This window comes from Zootermopsis nevadensis, unplaced genomic scaffold, assembly GCF_977971745.1.
Source record: "Zootermopsis nevadensis isolate Lab colony 2312 unplaced genomic scaffold, Znev_1.0 Znev_ptg000034l, whole genome shotgun sequence".
Classification (NCBI taxonomy): domain Eukaryota; kingdom Metazoa; phylum Arthropoda; class Insecta; order Blattodea; family Termopsidae; genus Zootermopsis; species Zootermopsis nevadensis.
The window spans coordinates 53,876-76,617 of NW_028259166.1; the positions used below are offsets into that span (position 1 = coordinate 53,876).

At 38.5% G+C, this 22,742-nt stretch overlaps 1 long non-coding RNA gene across 1 annotated transcript in view; it reads left to right on the top strand.

The window, feature by feature from the left end:
* LOC147871958 (uncharacterized) overlaps window positions 1-22,122 on the top strand; it is a 29,647-nt gene extending 7,525 nt beyond the window's left edge. Inside the window, exon 2 of the long non-coding RNA XR_015538138.1 lies at window positions 13,838-22,122. This is a non-coding gene — a long non-coding RNA (uncharacterized LOC147871958). The remainder of the gene's footprint in view (window positions 1-13,837) is intronic.
* Window positions 22,123-22,742: the final 620 nt, after the last annotated feature.

Sequence of the window (22,742 nt, forward strand, 5' to 3'; positions counted from 1 at the left end):
TTTCCAACAACTTTGCCGTGGAATCCAGCACAGCTGAATGGCTCTGTTTCCTCTGTGACGGAGGCGACGGTACTCTGTGTAATGGGCAAGCGAGACGAACCAATTATATTTCTGATGTCTGTCGTTTCTGTCATGATTAATGCCAACATCACATTTATCACTATTAACGTTAATCTCGCTGTTGCCAGTAATTTCAAACTACTTTGCTACTTTTCTACAATCATTATTTCAAATAATTAGGTTTTAATTAAATATAGTTTGAGCCAGTATATGATTTTACTTTTTTTTTTTTTGAATTTAATGAATATTTTTCATTAACTTTGTGCAGCCTCCTTTTGGCGGGGGGGGGGTAAGGGGACTGTAGTCCGTGGCTCAACAAGTGACAAGATTCATAAAATGCTCAGATGTAATTACCAACCTCCCAGAAGAGGGTGGCCTTTAAACGAAATGAGCCCCCGGACACCGAGAGGCCGAAAGTGACCTCTCAAATTCCTGATATTTAACAAGCAAAATTTCGCCCACATTTCATGTAGAACCAATTTACGAGACAATTTGCTAATGTCTTGCCACTTGCAAGGATTTTAGAAATCGCTGTGAGAAATCGCTTTAAATCTTTCGATATTTATTTATTTATTTATATTTTATATAATGACGCTTTCCAGTTTCTACTGAAGGCGATAAAATAGGCCTGTGAGTCTTTGAGCTGTATAATCTTGTTCTTCTTTTTCACTCGAATGAATAGACAATTGCCTTAAACGTCTTTACAATACATCTCGCCGTCTTTTAGACACATTATAAATATAATATTCTGATATTATTCAGTTCATGTTTCGTCATAATATACGGTAATGTTTTCATGTTGATTTCAAATTCCAATACATGACAAAAATAATATCATAATTTGAATTCAGTTTATTTCTGAAAAAAAGTCATTAATAGGCCATCAGTTTATCTGTTTATCTACATTTTAATAGCGGGGTAATACTTGTAACCACTCCTTTAGAAAAGTAATATAATCATTTATTAATTACGACAGCGTGTTAAGTGCAGGACACTGATTTGTGAGTATCGTTCGGTTTTAAATTTGCCCGTATAGGAGGAGAATTATTTTTTTGTATAATTTATCTGTTCAGTCCATTGACAGTGGATCGTAGGAATTATGCTGTACATCAGACCCAACTTCATATCAATTGGCCACTCAGTATGATCGTCCTATTAATCGCATGAATTGAGTGAAAAGTCGATGTATAAACGCGGGCGGACCTTCATTAAGGTCGCGGGCGCCAATGAGAGCGATTCAAGCTTGGGCAGAGAACAGTCGGCTGGCTTAGGATTACCTGCCGTATGCCCTGTGGTGTTAGTTGAATGAAACTGTGAGCATGTCCTATTTTAATGAAAGAGATTTATAATGCACAGGGTGTGTGTATTTGTACGCACGAAATGCAAGAAACGTTTTGCTGTAAAATACGTTAATATTTTCTTCTAAGCGCAAAATGTACCTACCTGCTAAGTTTAAACTCAGTTTTGTCCTCGAGTCATTAAAATTAAAAAAAAAACAGAAACTTTACTAACGCATTGTGGTACTCAAGCCATTTGCTTGTTATTTGTTTTCGTTGGATTTTGTACAGTACCGAGCAGAGGATATTCATCATTTTTAGAATTTAAGGTATTAATTGTTATTTCAAGAGATCTTAATGAAATCTTCCCGGGGGACAAACCGCGTCAAGGCGAAGGCGTATTCAAGCTTTTTACAGACAATCTGTCTCCATCATCAGGGTATGATGTGAAGGGTGTCCAACCAACCAAAAAGCTAACTAAATTCTGTTTTGGGTCATTTTTTTAACCTCGACAGGTTTTCGTTCAAAGACGTGTAAGGTGTCTTCGACTGGGAATAGTGGTCTTAAGAGGGTCATTGTCTTTCTTTCTTTATTTCTAGTCCTGTCTTATTTGTTTTCGCGAGTTTTCAACAGCGACTTGCTTTGCTGTCGATGGTGCAATAGAGAAGATGTGTTGAACCTCGGTTTGACATGAAGGCGATCATTCGGATGTGACTGAAGAAGACCATGACCATGATGAAGACTTTATCACTTCGTTTTGAACTTATATGACTCGTTAATTCTCGTAACTGCGAGGCACGTATCTGCCGTTAAAGCGTCTCTGGTTTCACTGGAAATGGGTCATACCACTGTCGCACGTGACTGAATTTTAATGAGGTACAAGGGTGGATTTCCCGTGCAATTCCAGACGAGGTTCTGTTGAGGCAAATGCGGAAAGGGATTTCGAGGCACCGCAGACCCAAGTCAATCACAGTTCGGTCCATTCCGCTCCAGAATCTCGTCTGATGGCACTTCGGCTGTAAGATGAACAAGTCAGAAGCTTTTGAACGCTACAAGACTTTCGCTGAAGCTGCCCGTGAACCTCTTATAATTATAAATAATACAGGTCTATTTTAGAGCCACGGTGGTCTAGCGGTCAGAACGCTGGCCTTGTAATCCTGGGGTCTCGGGTTCGAATTTATAACTTGTGTTGGGCAAGGCCGTGGTCTAGGCAACACGGAGATTTCCTCCGTGGCATCCCAACAATTACTCCATTCACACACAGAAGAAGGCAATGGCAAACCACTTCTGGATCATCTGCCAAGAACGTATATGACCAGGTCCCAGTCCGAGAAAAGGATCGAAGGATCCTGTTCATATTGACCTGTCGTCAGACAGAACACACACACACAAAAAGGTCTGTTTATTATTACGTAAATAATTTTGACGCGAATTATCAGCGGCTAACACTTCGTCCTCATTCAGTTTTGAGCATGCGCACTTGCGGTAGTAGTATTAATGTGTCTGTTTCCTTAGGACTGATGTGTTAACTTTGCAATCGTCCTGATGATGTAGGCAGGGAGTACCTCAGAATCGTAAACCTCTGCCGGACTGCGGACTGTAACATCCCCAGAAGACGTCTGTCTCTTTCTTTTCGCCGTCGTGAGGATAAGAAATCTCTCGAAATGTGGTACAGGCCTTTGGATTTCTCTGTAGCTTCGCGCTTCTGTTGTTTTCGTCTACAGAAATGAGATGCTCTATTGCAAAAAAAAAAAGGAAGATAAATCATATTGTGAGAAAATCTAGTTACTAGGTCGTTTACCTAGACGTCAACACGCGCCATCGGTCACTGTACTGAATGAGGCATGGATTTGCCGTAACTCTTCCATTGTATTTCATTACCTGAGTATATTTATTCATTTTATCGAGAATTTCTGTTGGTGAAGGAATGCCAAATTCTTAGGCTTGGGTTCAGAGCTGATAATGTCAGTCAAAAATTTGAAATCTTATATGAATAAACGAAGCGAAAGGCAGTGCACGAACCTTTGGAAACGGCAATTAATACCTTGTATTTGCTGCTTCGCAGTATGGCCTGTAATTATTCCGGCTGATTTATTAGCGTAGCACAGTTCAAAATTCACTACGAAATGCGGGTATGCGTAATTACTAGGTTTTCGTACATTTTATACATGAATCCACGTTCGATTTTACAGTAACATGTCTTCTGAATTCATTAGTTCTGTTTCCTCCATCCACGTTAAAAAGTATTCCGGTTACATACTTAAACATAAAATTGGACTAACCACATCCGTCTCGTGGTTCAAAAGTTGTTATCGTTTATTACGACGCAGACTTTTTCACGTATTATATTTCCTTCTGAAACTGAGACTGTTCCAAATTTGCACTGAAATTCGATGGCACGAGCGTTCTTTGGTTCCTAACTCACATCTCTGCAGAAATATAATTGCATGGGAAACGTTGGTATTATGGAACCCCATTTATTTAGAGCTCTTTTCAGGACCTTTCGGTTTCACTAAATATGATGACTGACGACCTCGTCTTCTGCTTTAATATATGCGCCGATGTTCTTCAATGGATTTCATCAATGCGCGGAGGAGATTCGCATTTAATGCAGGGTTTATCGTACCGAAATTTTTCTTAAATTTTCTTATTTGAACATAGAATTAAATGTGGATTAAAATAGATTTATTATAGGTCTAAGTGTTGACAGTTAACGCTGCATTTGGACTTTACGTGATTACTCTGCCCCCAGATGAATTTTTTTTCAACGATTCACATTTTCCTGATGTCATCAGAATAACATGTTCTCGGCGGCTATAAGCTGTCCTTGCTCAGTTTTCTTCAATGACTGATGACTATTTTAGATGAAATTTCGTTAATACATATTACTCTGTTGTTCCGGATACCATGATGAATTTGCTTCTTAAATTCATTTATTTAATCGATGTACTCCCAGAACACGTAATTTTAAACTTCCCACATTTTGTGAACTCTCTTGGAAAATTTCAATGTATAATATACATGGCCATTAAGCGTAAATACGAGGTGAATTATAAGACTCGAAAGGCGAGGTGAGATATTTTTCAGGTTTTTAGAGGATTTTTTCTCTCTCCAGAGGATAAACATGGGGCGGTTACATCGGCAGACGTCGGTGTCCGTATTACGCCTCCACATCTCGAAATCAAGGACCCTGAAAATATTCAGCTTGGCGTATTCGTGGCCTGTGTTGTGAGAACAATTAACTGCAGCAATTTGGGTTCTTGTATTGTAAATCCCCCGATTTATTACGCTCTTGCACACAACAGGGCACTCGTTGAGAGTACTATTAGATTTCGAAGAACATGTATATTCCGCGAAGTTGGTTCCACGGCATGTTTCAAATTTTGTTCAAATTGCCCGTAGTGTATATATTTGATGGTTGTTTACTGACGTGCGACAGATGAGCCCCGGTGGGTCTGACCGTTTTGTTGACAGCAACGATTTCCCCAATGATGAGATTTAAAAGTCAACAGGGGAAGAAATCGTCCTCCGCTAGGTTTGACTGCAGAATTGTCTCCTCCCCGGACTTTTCCGTGGGCTAGCAAAAACAAATAAGACCAGTTCATTTCTTTCTCCGACTACACGGAACTCCACGTTTTGGAAAGTTAACCCCGGAAATGAAATTCGAAGACCGAAATCTTAGCTGAAATAAGAACGTTGACTGGATAACTCTTTTGGCATATATTTTATGAACAAAGTAAACAGTGCATTGAATTCAGTTCACTTTTGAAGCGTCTGACTAAAGTGGATTTTGTCATAAATTTTTATCCGTGTTTGTAGCAGTTAAAATCTGTCCACGTTTCAGAGGGACTTTTAGGAAAATGTCGGGAGAAGATTCCTGGTTTATTTAAAGGTGCCTATTCAACTGTTGTGGTTATTTATCTCCCGGTGATACGGTGATTGCAAATCGGAATTGGGTAGATTCAAAATAGAGTCCTATAATGACCTATTTTGAAGTAGCAGTTTTACCGGAGGAATTGGGGAAAATTAAAAAAAATATCTCAAATAAAATACTAAAATTCGGAGGGGATAATGAAGTATAAGACTTGCTAGATGGGAAATAAGTTGCCAACCACTACACTGCGATGTTAGATGTTTGGTGGCGAATAAAAACAGTATATGTGGTAGAAGTATCGGCCGCTTTAACGTAGCTCCATACAGTTGCTAAAATTCAGTGATTAGAACGCTTAAGATAGCATATTGTCTACTTCTGTACCACACTACGATGCCAGGCTTAATATTAGTTGTCGTCACACTAAAACCCAAAGAAAACTTTCGCACTGCCGCCATTTTATAGTTAGTTTTAGTTTTATAGATTGCATCTTTCTATAGTCAAGACTGCTTCGCTAACAATTATACATCTGCGGTCCAGATTACAATGCAATGTTTCAAGTATCACCCTGTCTTCCGGATTGCTTGTGCTGTTGTAGTCTAGTGGAAGTTTAACGATGATTCAGAGATGTTTGGTGCCTACATCATCAGATCTCATCGCCACGAAACGTTGGTAAACTTCTACCAAACTACACGGCGTAGCAACCAGAGAAATAGCCATCTCCATTTCACATTGGCATGTATTATAAAACAATTTATATCACTTGATTTGTGGCTGGCGTTAACGTGAGATCAACATTTAAGTAGTCAAAGTATATTTTTGCATCATATCTGTCTGTGAAACTATAAACTTCATTGCCGCTTCTGTTAAAGACAATAGTGAACCACAAAATAGTGTTCCCACAGAAATTAGCCACTTGAATAATACCAAATTTAATATTTTCTCACAGAGATCACGTTAACGGCAACGTGTCTTGCGTAATTTGTGTTCGTTTCTCTGCCAGAAAACGAATAATCCTAATTCGCCTTTGTCTTATCTCCAGAGATACAGAATCAGGAATTGAAGTAGGTATATACTCCGAAACGTTTGGTGCAGTATTCTTAATCTGGGCTTATATTTGGGAGGTATCTGATACAATTATCTAATACTATGAGACGTTTCAGTGGTTTTCCTCAGTATCTCCAGGCGAATACTAGCCATTGTTGTTTCAGTCTAGTTGACGCAATATTAACTCTGTGGTTGTAAGAGTATTATCAAATAAGTCAAAATCAGGTGATCATGTCGCCAGCTCAAAAGGTAAAGGAGGATGATGCTCTGTGTTTGTAAACTTCTTTCCAAAGACTCAGGAACTCCGTTACGATTTCTTGGTTCTCCTGAGTACAATCTGTGAGAGTCCTCTCAGGGGAAACATCTCAGCGGACTTTTGTACATCTTCAGAAGTAGTCCCAGAATTTGTTTTAGTATCAGGTTTAAGTGTGTTGATTTTATGAAGTGCAGAGTCTAATGAATTTCTGGATACAGTGTTTAAATTCGTTTCCAGTTCGTATACTGAAAATAAAATGTAATGTATTATTTTATTGAAAATAAGGAGGCTCCATGCATATCTCTTATCTCCGTACATTCCTTTCTTTTCGTGTGATTTTATGTGAGCCACCACAGAACTTAATACTAAAGAGGACGTGGGGTGAAGTTCGACGTTTCGGAGCCAGTTTGTAAACATTGCGCGCTTTATCTTATTATCGACACTCGAGGAAACAATGAAATGCATACAGAATTTTGAATGTAAGGCTTCAGAGGAATAGACCACTTGAAATAAAAAATTTAAAATCAGTCGTACAGAAATTGAATTTGAAGTGTGGATTGAACTGACTAAGCTCTATGCTTATTGAAAGTTTGACTGTATCCGAAATTAACTACCGTGTATTATAAAAGCATGAAACGTCTTGGCCGTCTAATATAGTCAATTTTTTAGCAAAAGACTGTATCATAGAATAATCATTTTAAATATTTTAAAACAATTCTTATTCATAGAATTATTACAAGTATGAAGACAGTAGTTTGTTTGATTATGTCTCGAGTCATATTGTACAGAATATTAAATTGTTGAAATTAAACCAATATTACCCATAGCTGAAGATTTTGTACACGCCTGCCGATTTGGTTGAATCAGCTGAAAAATTATGTAAATATTAATTTTACAATTTCTTACATAAATTACATATTGTGATGTGTTGGGGTTGGCATTGTTGAACTATTTAATGACATTGTTGTATTCATGCATAGTTGCGTTTAGCATTGTTGTATTTCCATTGTTGCGTCTGTTTATTGGCATTGTTGCATAGCCATTGTTGTAATTGTATAAAAGCCGATTGACAATCGCCTTTGAGAGCAGTGTAGTAGGTGAGAGTGGAAAAGAACGGCTGCGAAGAGAGTTGAATTGTGAACAGAGCGAGTAGATAAAGTGTGTTGTAGACGAGATTATTTTCTTGCTAATTCACAGAAGATAAGTAAGTACTTTGGTTTCTCTGAAAGGTTTTTAATAGCACAAAATAATCTCGTCTACAACACACTTTATCTACTCGCTCTGTTCACAATTCAACTCTCTTCGCAGCCGTTCTTTTCCACTCTCACCTACTACACTGCTCTCAAAGGCGATTGTCAATCGGCTTTTATACAATTACAACAATGGCTATGCAACAATGCCAATAAACAGACGCAACAATGGAAACACAACAATGCTAAACGCAACAATGCATGGATACAACAATGTCATTAAATAGTTCAACAATGCCAACCCCAACACATCACACTACCCCCTCCTTAAAGCTGCTCGTCCCGAGCAGCACCCGAATACGGCGCCAACCTGTCCAGGTGGACTACCATCATCCGGGCCCGGGTATGCCGCTGAATCCGATAAACCACGTCGTTGATTCTGGTCACCACCCTATAGGGGCCCTCCCAAGATGTTTGTAGCTTGGGAGACTTCCCTTTTGTCCGGGTAGGATGATATAACCACACGCGATCTCCCTCCTGGAAGCCAGCCGAGTTTGCCAGGCGATCATAGCGTGCCTTCATCCGGTCACTGGCCATCTTCAGATGCTGGCGGTTATGCGCGTCATAGAGTCGTTCCTGCTTCTCTTTTCTTAGTGTCACCCGGTCCCAGCCATCCGCGACTGTAGCGGCGACGGCTCGCACCTTTACTCGACCCGCTCGTTGCTCGACCTTCTGGCTGTGGCCACAGTCCTCCGAGCATGGCCTTCTAGAGAGAGCGTCGGCGTTGGTATGCCTCCGTCCCTGGGATAACACGCCTCCGATCCCAACGCTGCTTGCGTCGGTGTCTACCAGGAACTTCTCGCCAGGTCGTGGATATCCTAAAATGGGCGATGCACACAGCGACTCTTTCAAGGACTCGAATGCGACGTCTGCCTCCGGGAACCTGTGGAACGTTCTTTTCTCCTCGCTCGCTAATGTCAGGCGTGTGGATTGGGGTCTGCTTCGAGGGCCCCATAGAGATATCTCTTCTTTGCCCAGCCGCAGCACTTGGCGTCCTAGGTCCACCGTCGCATCGTAAGCTCGCAGGACGTCCAGCCCCAGGATGATCTCGTCCGTGATGTCGGCTACAAAAATCCAGGTGCGGATGACACTTTGCCCCAGCGTTAGCTCAACTAACACCTCTTTCAAAACGGGGATGGTTTCACCGGACGCTGTCTGCAGCACGTACGGTCTGCTCGGCTCCCGCTCTGATTCTCCCGCTACGACGTCGGGCCTGGCGATGGTCACTGCAGCTCCGGTGTCGATGGTCACATTACAGCGTCTTCCCCGAATCCAGCCTTCGGTGATCAGACCGTCGTCACTCCTCTTGGTGACCACGCTCAGTGTAAAGCGAGGGGAAGGGGGTGGTGGGGCCGACGGTCCCCTCCATACGCCGGCCATTACTCGTTTTCCCGAGACCTGGTTGGTCCTTGCGGAGACCTGCGGACACCATCTCATAAGGTGGCCGGGGGCGCCGCACTGCCAGCACACTGGTCGCCCCCATCCAGAACGTCTATCCTGGGGCGATCGCTCCTCCGTCGGGTCCTTTGACCGTATTTGACGCACCGTTAGTGTTGATCCTGCGGCTGTCTTTGCTGCCTGTATCTTCAGAGCCTGTCCGAGTGCTTCATTGAGGGATCGGTCCCCGCCCATTAGAAGGTGTTGCTTAATCTCTCGGTCTCCCAGGCCGTCGATGAAAGCGTGAGCGGTCTCCTTCTGCAGGAAATCTGCGGGAAGCCCTACGAACGCTCGATGGGCCAGCTTCTCTATTGCCGCTGCGAATTCCTGCAGAGTTTCGCCCTTCCCCTGCGTCCTTGATTTCAACTGAGATCGGTAGACCGCCGCCAGCTGATGGTCCCCGTAACGGCCCTCTAATGCGTTGAGGATGTCGTCGTAGGCCGCCCCAACAGGAACGCCATGCAGGATGTCAGCAGCCTGCCCCTGAAGTACGGCAAGGAGATGCGTGACCTTCTCCCCAGACGTCCAGCCATTGTGGTTGGCCACAGCCTCAAACTGCCGATGAAATACTGTCCAAGACGTGGATCCGTCGAACTTAGGCGGTTTCACACGGTCCGTGCCACCCACGAACGTTCCGGCCCCTCCGTGCCTTGATCGGGCCTCCACCGTCTGCAGCCGTGTCTCAAACTCGCGCCGCGTGGCCTCTAACTTTTGTCCGAGATCGTCGGTGATCCTTTTCTCTAATTCCACCTGACTGCACCTCAGGGCGCTTATTTCTTTCGAAAACTGTGCGCCTAGATTTTCTTGTAGCTGTTTCTGGCTGGCATCCATCTTGTCTTCAAGATTGTCCTGAAGCTGTTGCTGGATGCATGTAAACTGGTCTCGTAGTTGTTTCTGGCTGGCATCCATCTTGTCTTTAAAATTGTCCTGAAGCTGTCTCTGGCTGGCATCCATCTTGTCTTCAAGATTGTCCTGCAGCTGTTGCTGGTCGTTGCTCAGCCTCTGCAATCTCCCCAGTATTTCTTGCAGTACACAATCCATGGTTGACAATCCCACTTCTGACACCAATGTAGCGTGGGACGGTATACAACCTTGATTGTCAACCCTTGATTTCTTGCAGGGTCTACTACCTCAAATCCGATCTCAGTTGTAAACTTGGTTGGATTGTAAGAGACCACAATGTCCTCCAGCAATAATGAATTTAATCAACTAAAACGTCTTTTACAATCCAACCAAGTTGTTGTAATTGTATAAAAGCCGATTGACAATCGCCTTTGAGAGCAGTGTAGTAGGTGAGAGTGGAAAAGAACGGCTGCGAAGAGAGTTGAATTGTGAACAGAGCGAGTAGATAAAGTGTGTTGTAGACGAGATTATTTTGTGCTATTAAAAACCTTTCAGAGAAACCAAAGTACTTACTTATCTTCTGTGAATTAGCAAGAAATCAAGGGTTGACAATCAAGGTTGTATACCGTCCCACGCTACAATATATTTAAGAACTATAAATTAAGAGTCATGTATCAGCTAAAATGAAAATCGAATTACAAATGTATGGCTGTTACAGAGGAAGGCCAATAATTATCCAGGGCATTTAAATACAAATGTGAAAAGACCGCTAGAATTACCGTGTAAAACAGAGTTTTGTAGCCTTAGGGTCATCGGCGTCACCCTGTTGGTAATACATGTCACGGTCAGTTTAGATGTAATATCGTTAAATCTATTTAATGAAATCTGAAGGGACCTGGTAATTCTCAGTCCTTTTATGAACTCAGAAGTTTCTTCCGATCATTAAACCCTTCCTGTAACTGAAGGATCCGTTATAGGAAAGGTTCATTTCCGTCCAACCATTCCGTTTCAGAGCAGGTGACACTTATCATCAAAAGTTCTTAAATATAATCTGAAATATAAATGGAAGTTATGTAACTGTGATATCTAAGAATATTACGCCCCTGAAGAGGTCGATTTTGAAAACGACATTAAATCCTGTAGGTGAAGATTTCTGTCTTCTGGGTTGTTGCGCTGTGTAGTCTGGTCGATGTTTACCAACGTTTCAGAGGTCATGCTCCCTCCGTCATCAGGGCGATAAGTCGCCCTGATGACGGATCACGCCTTAAATTACAGTAAATATTTGTTTATCTCAATTATTGCCAACATTCATAAGAAATACTCCCTTGACGAAAATAACATAAGATTGTAGACATATTTATGATATCTAACCTGTCGAAATATATACCGAATTATATAAATTAAGAAATAATAATTAGATATGGACTAAATGTAGTCCTTTTTTTACTTTCGGATTTTAATAATAAATAGAATAATTATAATAATAAGTAAAATAAATAGAATCGTTATTCATTAAAACGTTATCACCACATAAAATTTTATAATCTCGCAGTTCGTAACGACACGGAGATAATTTTCTTCTTGTCTCATACCCGCCTTATTTACAGTACATTCAACAGGTGTCTGATGAAGGTAAATGTGAGGTAATCTGCATGAATATTTCCTGAGAACGGTAAAAATTCTTAAAAGTGACCACAAATACAAGGACGTCCCCGTGTTTACGTTGTAATAGGCCGTGGCTGTTACTTCTGGTGAAAAGCGGGCCAGCAGGAATTCTACATAACATGGAACCTGCTCCATCTTATCGCTTCCATATCAGTCATTTTAACATTTTATTTTAAATATAAAACGTCCATTTCAACTGTTTTCCTACGCGAAATAAATTGTAATATCTTGCTTGGAAAAAGAACATAAATTACAGGATTTTCCCACATTTCAAAAAAAAAATTTGGTCCTAAAAGTATGAATTAGATGGGCGATGTGTAGTATTACGTATCTAGGAACGTAGTCTTTTATAAAAGCCACTGAAGTTTTTCACAATATTGAAATCTGTGTTACCATTATGGATTTTTCGTGTTTCTGCGTTGTGGGAAGCAAGGCGTAAAGACACAATATTGATAGGAAATCGCTCGGAAAACTACCACATGGAAGATGGATGAGGATATCGGATGCAATATTGGGATTGACCGTGGATGAACGAATTGTGAGAATTGAGGGTGTCCAGTGGCCCAAATTTTGCAATGTCATTGCCGAGATTTGACTTTCTTTTATTATATTCCTGTTGTTACTGAGCTTTATACTTGTTCATGTTTTGAATCATGTATTTTCAATTCCGTTCTCGAAATCTGCTTATATTGTTCCGAGCGTATTTAGTCGGGAGATAAAGCAACATGTCTTCTGCGCGAAAACACTAGGACTGTAGGGACATAATTTCTAATATTCTTCAGGTCAGAAACATTGTGACTTAAAAGCACTTAAACGATGGACAGATTCGAAAAGAAACATTAACGTACAAACACTTTGCGCTACGAACATCAGACAACTATAAAATTCATTCAATTTTTTATTTACTGAAGTGATCATGTGGTCCATGAAACCACCAATTTCGACTGTTATTTGCAAATTATGTGTTCCCGAAACAGTGTTATTGAAATTGAACAACGGATATTTTTAATGGCCGTATTCGTTAATTTAACAGTTCGTTAAATTTTGCTGGGAACGAAGCCCGATTTGTTGACCCATTACAACCAATGATTGATGTTATTTTGGGATTGAATTATTGTTGAGCCAACGAATATGGCGTGTATTCAAATTTGGTTTGAAATCATATAAGCAGCATCTCTAAAATGTAAATCAAAATTGGATTTTAGATTGCAATTGCCAAATATAAATGAAAGTTTTTTGATTTGGGTTAAACGTGAACCAATGGCAAAACTGTGTGTTTAACACACACACAAAAAAAAGAAAATTGGATTTATAATTGTGAAAATGTAAATGTCTTTTTATGACTTAACAACAGTGGATCATGTACACAGATTATATGGTAGGTAGACCTCCCCCTCTGGTAATGTATGTGGTGTTTAAAAATTATTTCATTTTTATTTTAACCCGGATGAGAGTCGAAAAACCTCAAGTGAAGAGACTACTCGGAATACATATGCATACAGGTTAATGATTTAATGACACTGGCAATAGATCAGATCCACTGATAATGAACAAAGAATGAAAAATTGTATGGAAAGAATAGGTGGGGGCCTGGCATATACTTGGAGGTTTTGAGGAAAACCACGAAAAACTCAGTTACTGTAGCCGGTTAAGTGGGAGAGACTTGAACCCGAGCCTACAGAATACGCAGAAGGAATTTTAACCACTCGAGTGCGACATTCGGTATGTGAAGATGTTATTAAAATGAATCTTAAACAATGTGAGAGGGCGTGGTGTGGTTCAAAATGGATGCAATTAGCGACATCTGGTAAATGCGGTAGTAAACTTCGAATTACAGAACTTTCTTGACCGTCAAAGCTAATATCGATTTGTGAATAAGATCTTTTCTCCATTTGGTGATTACATAGTCAATACATAGCTGCATGAAGAGAAGAGTAGAACCAGCTTCCGAAACGTCGTATATATTAAATATACCTCAGACAGTATAAAATGCGGTGTAATCAAAGCATGTGGAAAGCCAGAAATTCACAAATGAAGGTGTTATTTGAAGAGCTTGTATTGGGGAGCATTCCGCGGTCCGCATGTTTGTTGTTTGTCATTGCAGTAATACTGTGTTTCTGCTCTTGTGCAGTGAAAGGGTCCTCCAGCCAGTGCAGTGCCTCTGTCGTCATGGTTGCGGTCATGACGTCACTCCTTCTCTCGACTGTCACGTGACTTGGTCATCATCTTTAATCTGTTAACTACCACAACGTAACGAGTTTGATACACATCAGATTTCTGGGACACAGAAATTGACTCTATCCCGTTCTAAGTGCTGAAGAGTTTCCTAAATACTGAAGAATACGTAATCAGCAGTCCTGAAAGGGTGTCGATTATCACAGAAATCTATAGTAAAGTTTAAATCGAGTGGAAGGGGTTTGTCTTTCTCAGTTAGATCTCATGTGATATTTAGCATGGATGATTTGCCAATGTAATTGATACAGATTTTCATACAATAAAAATCCGCTCTCAAGAATATCAACTGAAGATAAAATACTGTAGGTGGACGCTGTGGAAAATGTGGCGAGTCATTGTCAAATTTAAATCCTGTATCAGGCCAAGTTCGTTCTGTTCCCTTTTATACTCGACAAATTTTCTCGGTGATTGACAGGCATCAGCTTAATTTTTAAAGCCCTTAAATCGTATTTTATTTTAATTTATCGTCATAACTTAATGTGCTGTAATATTTCAGGAAACACGTACTCTGCCGAGAACAGGAACTACTAAAATAATTTTCGACGCTTAAGGAAAGTAGTCGCAATATGTGGCAACAGGGTGCTGGGAATGTAGCACGCATAGGGCAGAATAAAACATTTAATCTGAAATCATGAAGGGAAGAAGCCACGTGAGGCTTCTTTGCGTTTGTAGCATGTTAATATTAAAGTTTATCTTATAAATAATTTTTTGTGACGTATGGACTGAATTTGTTTGACATTCGGGTTTAATGAAAGGATGAGAATTTGTTGACTGAGATACTGTCACCTTATCGAAAAGGGATCTATTGTGTAATCAATTCAATTTTTTTACCTTGGTGCAGACTATATATATAGATATAAGGATGAGGATAGCTCATCCAAGTGACCCAGCAGATAGGCTTTCTGCCCTCTTCTCCCTTTCTTACCTGAAGAAGGAAGCCTAATATAGCTTCCGAAACGTTCTAATTTTATTAATTTATCATTCGGAAGATCGTAAATTTCAGAAGAACAATCTTACATACTCCAACAAATTGTCTTCAGGATCCATTACACTTGGACAATTTAATTCAGGGCTGAGAAGATTCCGTGTTTAAAATATTGTTTTACAGAATCTTACAGTTTAATCCAGATCGGGCCGTTTACTAAATTTGAAACTCATTTGTCTTTATATATGTGACTAGTAAACAAATATGTTATGCCATATCAAATGAATCCAGCTGTAAGGTTACGCGAATCGTAATCTGGGTGTTAGTATCATGAAGCTGTAGGGAATCACTGCTGCCTTAGTCTTCAAGGTAACCATTGTTACTTGTTCAAAGGTTGGTGGTAAAAGTTACTGATTTTTTATTCATGATACCATTAAAAATCTAGACAATGATCAGTTCAAGATTGAGAGCTAGAAAATGTTATATTTCTGACATTATTACATGTACGTGTCTAAAGTACTTCGTGAAACTAATTGGAAATCTGAATTTTAGTGAGCGATATAATAGTTTAATCAAACGGGTTTGGGCATGAGTTTTAGAAAAAAAAAACATAGAAATGATATCGCGTGCAGTGGACAGCTGAAGGAACATTTTACCACAGCTCAGTGAGTGTGAATGTTCAGAACTTATGGATCGTCTCTGTCCGTGATGAAATTCTGTTTCTATTATTCTAATCCAGGGAGGTAACATCGTATATTCTCAAACCAGAACAAAACGATTTAGCAGCGAAATGGTGAGCAACGTTACAGAATTTGAATTGTTCCTTGTAAGGCGATATGAATAATACTGACGCATGTAGCAGTCGGGATGTCAGTTTTCTGTACACAAAAGACGGTTGTGTTTTCAAGCTCATCAACAGAATGAGTTTTGCTGTCTTTAAAACGTTCAGCAGGCTGAAATTAGCTCTACTTTGTAAACATGGGAGACGAAATATTTTCGCCGTACTGAATGAACAGAATTAAATCGGGGCGATTAAGTGTTTTCCCATTTTCGGTGTATGATCCACATACTTATTAATTAATAGGAATATTTTCGGAAATACAATTTCCTTAAGTGGAACGGAATTATTGTCAGATGAATGTTCGTGTTAAATTACAAGGATTTCGACATATTTCTTGTTTAGCTGTCGTTGAAAGAATATACTTTACACTTGTGATAAGCCACTGAAACTTTAAAAGTGTTCGTTTAAATGTCTGCACGTTTGATCAAAGCACTTTTTATGAAACGTAAAGCTGTCACAGCTTAGAAACTGTGGATTGTGGCCTCCTGGAATTTGAATCCACCATAAGGAATACTCGGTGTTATAAAGGATAAGACCATCATCCACAATCCTATCTTTTCACGGTACACATTTATTTATTTCTCCGACTATACTCTTCGTAACTTTGTAAAATATAATCTCTTCATGGACAGTTTTACAGCCCTTAGCAAAACTTTAAACTTGGAGGAACATGTCTTTTCTGTCAAGGTTGTATCCTTTCGACTTTATCCCCTGCTCATTCCTGTAAGCACCCCGCCTTTCTCCAACCCCTCCTTCCCCAAACTGCCTTGTTTTCTCTTTGACTGGACTGGGTAGAACATTTGGCTATAAGACAAGAATTTTTAATCCCGAAGTTGATGCATCTATACGAAAAAATACAAAGAAAAATCCAGGGAAATTATAAAAAAGGTAAATAGTTTTATTCTTTGTAATCGGATAAGGCCAGAAGGTTAATCAGTGACATTTCTGATGATGTATTTAAAGGAAAGTCTGAGATACAACATTGTATTGCAACCACATTTTTTTTTTAATCAACATGAGACATGTCTGTTGAAACTTTATGTAAAGAGAAAAGTTTCTTTCCCGTTTTATTTCTGTATGCATATTCAAAGACGGTAATATTTCTTTATTTTCTCCGGCCATAGCAACTGTGCAGCGATATAAAAGGGAACAGAAAGATGTCTCGCCTGTAATTTAGTGGAGACGCTCAACAAGTAAGTTGGGAGAAATGTACCTAAATTCCAATTCTGCACGCCGCGTCCCATCTGTTGGGTTTGAACCAAACTCGCCTGCATTGTTAATTTGCAGGGTAATCAATCACTGAGGACACAACCGTCTAATGGCGGAGGATTCTTGTACTTTATTATGGTGCTGTGGCTCCAAAGCAGAGGAAATGGAATGTTTTTGTGACCAGATGCTGAAAACTTAGAGTGAAATGAACGTTAACGGAAGTGTGATAATTGTCTGTGACCCCTATCCACCACACACGAATCCCTGAACACGTAATCCCCAGATGCATGTGTAATGTCTTGTTATCTTCATTAATAAAACTGGTAACATGCATTTCTGTTGTAGCCTTGTTGATAGAACTCTGAAGTATTGTGTTTCAGCAGAAGGAGCGAAGTCAGGCTTATTATATTTCGTGGTTTAATTAAAAATGTGTGAAATCATCCCAATCTTTGTAATATATTACACGAGGAGACTGTCTAATTCGTAGATATGGTTTGGTAAAACACTTTGACTGAAAACGTAAACAAATTGAGCAGAACTATAAATTCGCTGCTTTATTTGAAACCGAAATTCAAGACAAGCAAGTGACGTGAATAACATCTAGAGAAATACAAATATTTAACAATAAAATAGAAGTATTTTGGATTTTCGATAACCGAAAACAGAATATTCGTATTATCGATGATGTTAACAAAATAATCTGGGTGCAGTGTATATATAATTTTGTTTTAATTGGAAATGGGCACTTCAGTCCATACAAACTGTAAAACGAGTAGTCAATTATTCTTAATATCCGGTTTTAGTTAGTGTAATATATAAATGTTTTTAATGCAAAGAAATCACAATTAAGTGTTTCTTTAGCAAAAGACTATCAATCCGAAATAACAAATGAGACATTTCTACTAAATAACTTATTTTTAACTTTTCAATGCAGGTATTCATAGTCAAAATTTTAAATGGAATTTCGATGGAATTTTGTTACAGGATAATCGTTTTCGAGTTCTATAAAGTTCTAATTCTGTTAAACGTAATGGAAATGAGATCTGTATCCTCAGAAACTGGATATCTACAGCTACAGTTTAAAGTTTGAGGTTTCAAAGGCGGCGCGGATTACATTTGTGTTCTGTGTTATGTCGCCTTTAAATCTTTGTGGTGACAAGCAACATTTCTGAGCGACATGCAGGTAGAAGTTCTCTGATGATGGAGACTGTATGTTCCTCTGAAACGTTGATAATAACCTGTAAGACCAAACGGCGTCATAATCTAGAAGGCCACGATGCGAAATGAATATTTATTTACAGTTTATTTAACGACGCCTTTTCAGTAGCGTCGAATGAGAAGATATGGTGAATATGAATTGGAAAGGTGTGAAAAGAATCGACCGTGGCCTAATTTAAGGCACTATCCTGGCATTTGCCCGAGGAACTCAGAGATATTTCAGTAAGGATAGCCGGTCTCCGGGTCCAGATTTAAACCCGGGCCTTCCCGAAGCAGTAGGACTAACAATTCGACCATGACGTTCGGTGATCCACAATAAAGTTATTGCTATAACCTTCTTCAGGACGTATAAAGTTCTCACGGTTAGAGGAAGTGTTTTTACTGTGTAATCACACGGATATGCCTGTGTTTACGAAACAGACGTAAAGAAACTTATTGCTTGTGTAGATTTTTGTTCCTAAAGAGAGAGAAAACTTGTGTGTACTAAAATAATGTTTTTATTTTTATTAGTACATTTTAAATACGCCGAAATATCGTGAATTTTGAACACCTGTGTCCCAGATAATTGCTAACCGCTTCAATCTTTGCTTCTTAATAATTATCTACTTCTATTATCCTACTGTTGTCCAGTACAGGAATTAGTTGTATTTGGATATTAAAAAAGTAACGAAAAAGAAAAATATAGATTTCCTAATTCACACATTTCAGACCTAAATAAATTATGCATTAGTTACTCATTTTATTCCATTAACTCTTTCGCTGTTCGGTTTCAATGGACTGTAAAATTTGAAAGAATGAATGTAATTAAATTAATACAATTTTAGCCATTATTATGTTGGGCAGTTTTTATGGATGGTTGATGATTGTCGTTAAAATAACATATTTTATTATGTTAATAGTTTACATGACAGTGAAATTGTTTAATGTGGGCTTGGTTCGTGGCACCGTGTAGTCTTTAATGTCGGAGCAAACGCTTCGGATGACCTCATCATCTCCAACTTCAGGACAATGCAGTTCATATAATAATATTTATATCTCTTCATGTTTTGATTTTACCTTATATTTGTCGAAGGTTTGGAGACGATCTCGGCACACACGTATGCCAAAATAATTCACATACAAAATCCAATTACACGCATACTAATATACACGTAAAAAGAGTGTTTTATAAACCTACATGCACCCACACACAAGTATATTCTTTCAAATAACATTCTTGCATGTACCTTAACACATATTTACACACTTACATACGTTCGTACATAAACACATACACACAGTAATGTTTTAAAATCACTTAGTATCACCTCGCTGTTTCAAAGGGTATTTAGGAAATACCTGGTACCTGGAAAAATTCCTCTGTGAATACTTTGTAATACTCACCGCAGACCAAATCGTGATCGATGTCACATCCAGGTGCCATAGAAATTAATAATGACCCTCTAATAATGTTTCTATATTTCAAAATTGATACTGAATATTGCAACCAAATAAAATACTGTTGTAAGCATTTAGTGGACAATTTTAATGTGGCAATGAAATGTTTGTTTTAAACACGGAAGTGATGCAGTACATTGCAGCGAAAGAGTTGATAGATTTTTCTGAATAATTCAATATCAATTTCCGAGTTCTGGCAATTTGTATGTGGTTAGATATGGAGGAAAATTATTTTTCATTAAGCTATAACATTTTGCTAAAGAAATATATGTGCTCTGTGTACACCGTAATCATGTGCCATTTCTTGTTTTCGTACATAAATTTGGATTTGTTCTTTCTTTGTATTTCGTCCCTGGGATTGTTATTTAATGATTGTGGCGTCTTATATTTTAAGGAATTTTCAAAAGTAAATAATAATAATACAATTTGATTCAGTGTTAAGATATAAAAGAAACCTTGAATCGTGTTATTTCCCCAAATAGACTGAATTACCGCATTTATAAGGTCTGACAACCTGTGATTAATGAATAGTATTAAGATAACTCTTCAATTTATGTAATGTATAATTTGAAATTGACTTAGCTACTCAGTGCCTCTTTTAACAATATTCAAACTAACGCATTATTTTTTCAGAGTTGTTTGCTTAAGATATATTATTTGTCATGTTCGGTGTGATAATTCTCTTCGTGTCTAATTTTGAAGTGAACGTGATCGATACTGCCCTCATCTATGTTGAGGATGAGTGTCGAGTGCGTAGAGCTCAAATGAAACATGCAACAATCCTGAATTGAACAGACAGTGTGAAATTTCAGAAACATCTTAGCTACAGCAAACATAATTGTTTAAACTGTAAATTGTACAGAATCGACATTGGTACAGTGGTACAAATGTAAATAAGTATTTGAAGTTTAATATCAAGGCCTCATATTACAAGAGTAAAACGACTGAATTTGTGGGGGAAAAGTTGTCTGTTAACGCTGTTTTGGTGTTACGTGATAGTTAAATTTATATTTTAGGTTTTTCTTTAAAGTTTATATTTATAAGTACTTAATATCTGTGCATTATTGGGGAATTATTGACATCGTGTGTTTTGTAAATGTTAGGTGATATATAGACGATGTTCTTTTCAACTGCAGGAATTTGAATAATATTTAGTTATTGGTACAGAGAGCTACATTATAAGAAACACTATACGTACATAATATCAGGTCGATATACGCGAAGAATTATTTTTGGAGCGCTCAGGTTTGCAAGGCGGAAAGTATGAAGATGACTATCATCTGGGCTGTTGCGCGGTGCAGCAACCCAGAACACAGAAATAGTAATTTTTTAAAATTAAATTTATAATTAGGCCTATAATGCCATTCAAACATAACACGAAGATATTATAAACAGTGGTTTTTCTATGATTTATATGCTTAATATTCTGTACAGAAACTACCTGTTCTGGACATTTATTAGGTAGGTTACTCGACGTCAATTATATGGCACTTTTATTGTCTCACAACTAAATTATATAATTTTTATATTTCGTGCATAATAATTTACATTTCAGAGCGCATGAATTTGTATTGTGTGTTATTGCAAACACATGATAAATATAACATCGAAAAGGACCAACGATAATACTTTGTGTTAGATATAATTCTTTGAAAATTCTTCGGAAGTTACGTTGGTTATACGTAAGCATTTGTACGTTAACAAGGGGACAGAGAAAGCTACTACTTATTTCTTGCTAAATAGCATGGAAATGTTATATTCAGTTTTTCTCACTTTAATTCATAAAGTTATTTGTAATTTCTTTAAATATCTGAAATATTGTTCCTGAAGCAAACAGTTTCAGTTTTAACAAATAATGTCGGTTGTGATGTTATTTGCATCAAATATTTATCCATAGTCTCTTAACATCGCGGTAAACTTTTAACGCAGTTTTCAACCATTAGAAGCCTATTTTATACTGGTTTCAACAAACAGACACAGAAGTACGTGACATGAATAAAAAAGTGTCAACATTTCTAGTGTTTTAAAAGGTTCTATTTACAAACTTGTTTGATATAGAGACTAACAGATTTAAGGAAATATGTTCTAATTAAGTTTAAAGTAATTATTTGCTGGGGGTAAATAAATGATTCGCATAATTGTATACAGGTATTTGTGGGGTAAGGAGTCACTCTAAATAAATATTGTTGTAAGTTTTCGAATTAAAACCACAGGCAAATATGTACCAAGAATGTAAATAATAAACTATATGAGCTTTAGTAACTGCTTATCGATGAAAGAGGCATATTTTCATTATAAATAATAATAACGATATTGATATTACATTAATATTTCTTGAAGGAAATGTTAATATTATGTATGATATAGCCCACTCTTTAATTTCTGTCTTCTTATTTTTGTCGATGATGCATCAGTTACATTGGTCACAATTAAAGTAGTTATTTCGCATAATATTGTGTGTTATTTATTAGAATATTATTCATGTTTTTATGTTATTTTATTATGCACAGTTATTGTCGTCACACAGTAAATTTGCATAATCTGCGACGAAGTATTGTGTTAGAGGTGAAGGCCCAAAGTGCTGAATCGTGCTGGCTGTTTCAGCCTGCAGGGACTGAGACCCTTATGCACTGTTACATGCATGTTGATTAGCACGGATAAATTAAAGTACTCGGAGGCAAAACTCCCCATTTCCACTTTACCAAACATGTGTCCAATGCCGCAGGTACAGTCCGCAGATCAGGAGAAAATTCCTGCTAGGAATTCGACATACGCGCATGCGTAAGATTTCGCGGTGAGTGACGATCCATCCTAAAAGCATTCGTTTCACAACCACTGAACGAACAACAGACGACAGGCTTTCACGTGTTCTAATGGGTACAGCTTTAAGATTACCTCACAGCGGCACAGCGATTTAATCTAGAATATTATCGTAACACCCACAGAACACATTAAAAGTGCACTCACTACACGCTACTCGTAACTGATTGATGTTTTCAGTCTGTGTAGTAGCCTTAAACTCTGACGTATCACACTTCCCACCAATAGCAGCCCTCTAGTCCACCAGGCAGTAAACATCCCCCCCGCAAAGACCAGAAACGACTTCCCCCATCAGGGCTTTTCTCGTGGTCGGTGGACAGTATAGGCCGTTTGCTGGGACAAGAGCTATGG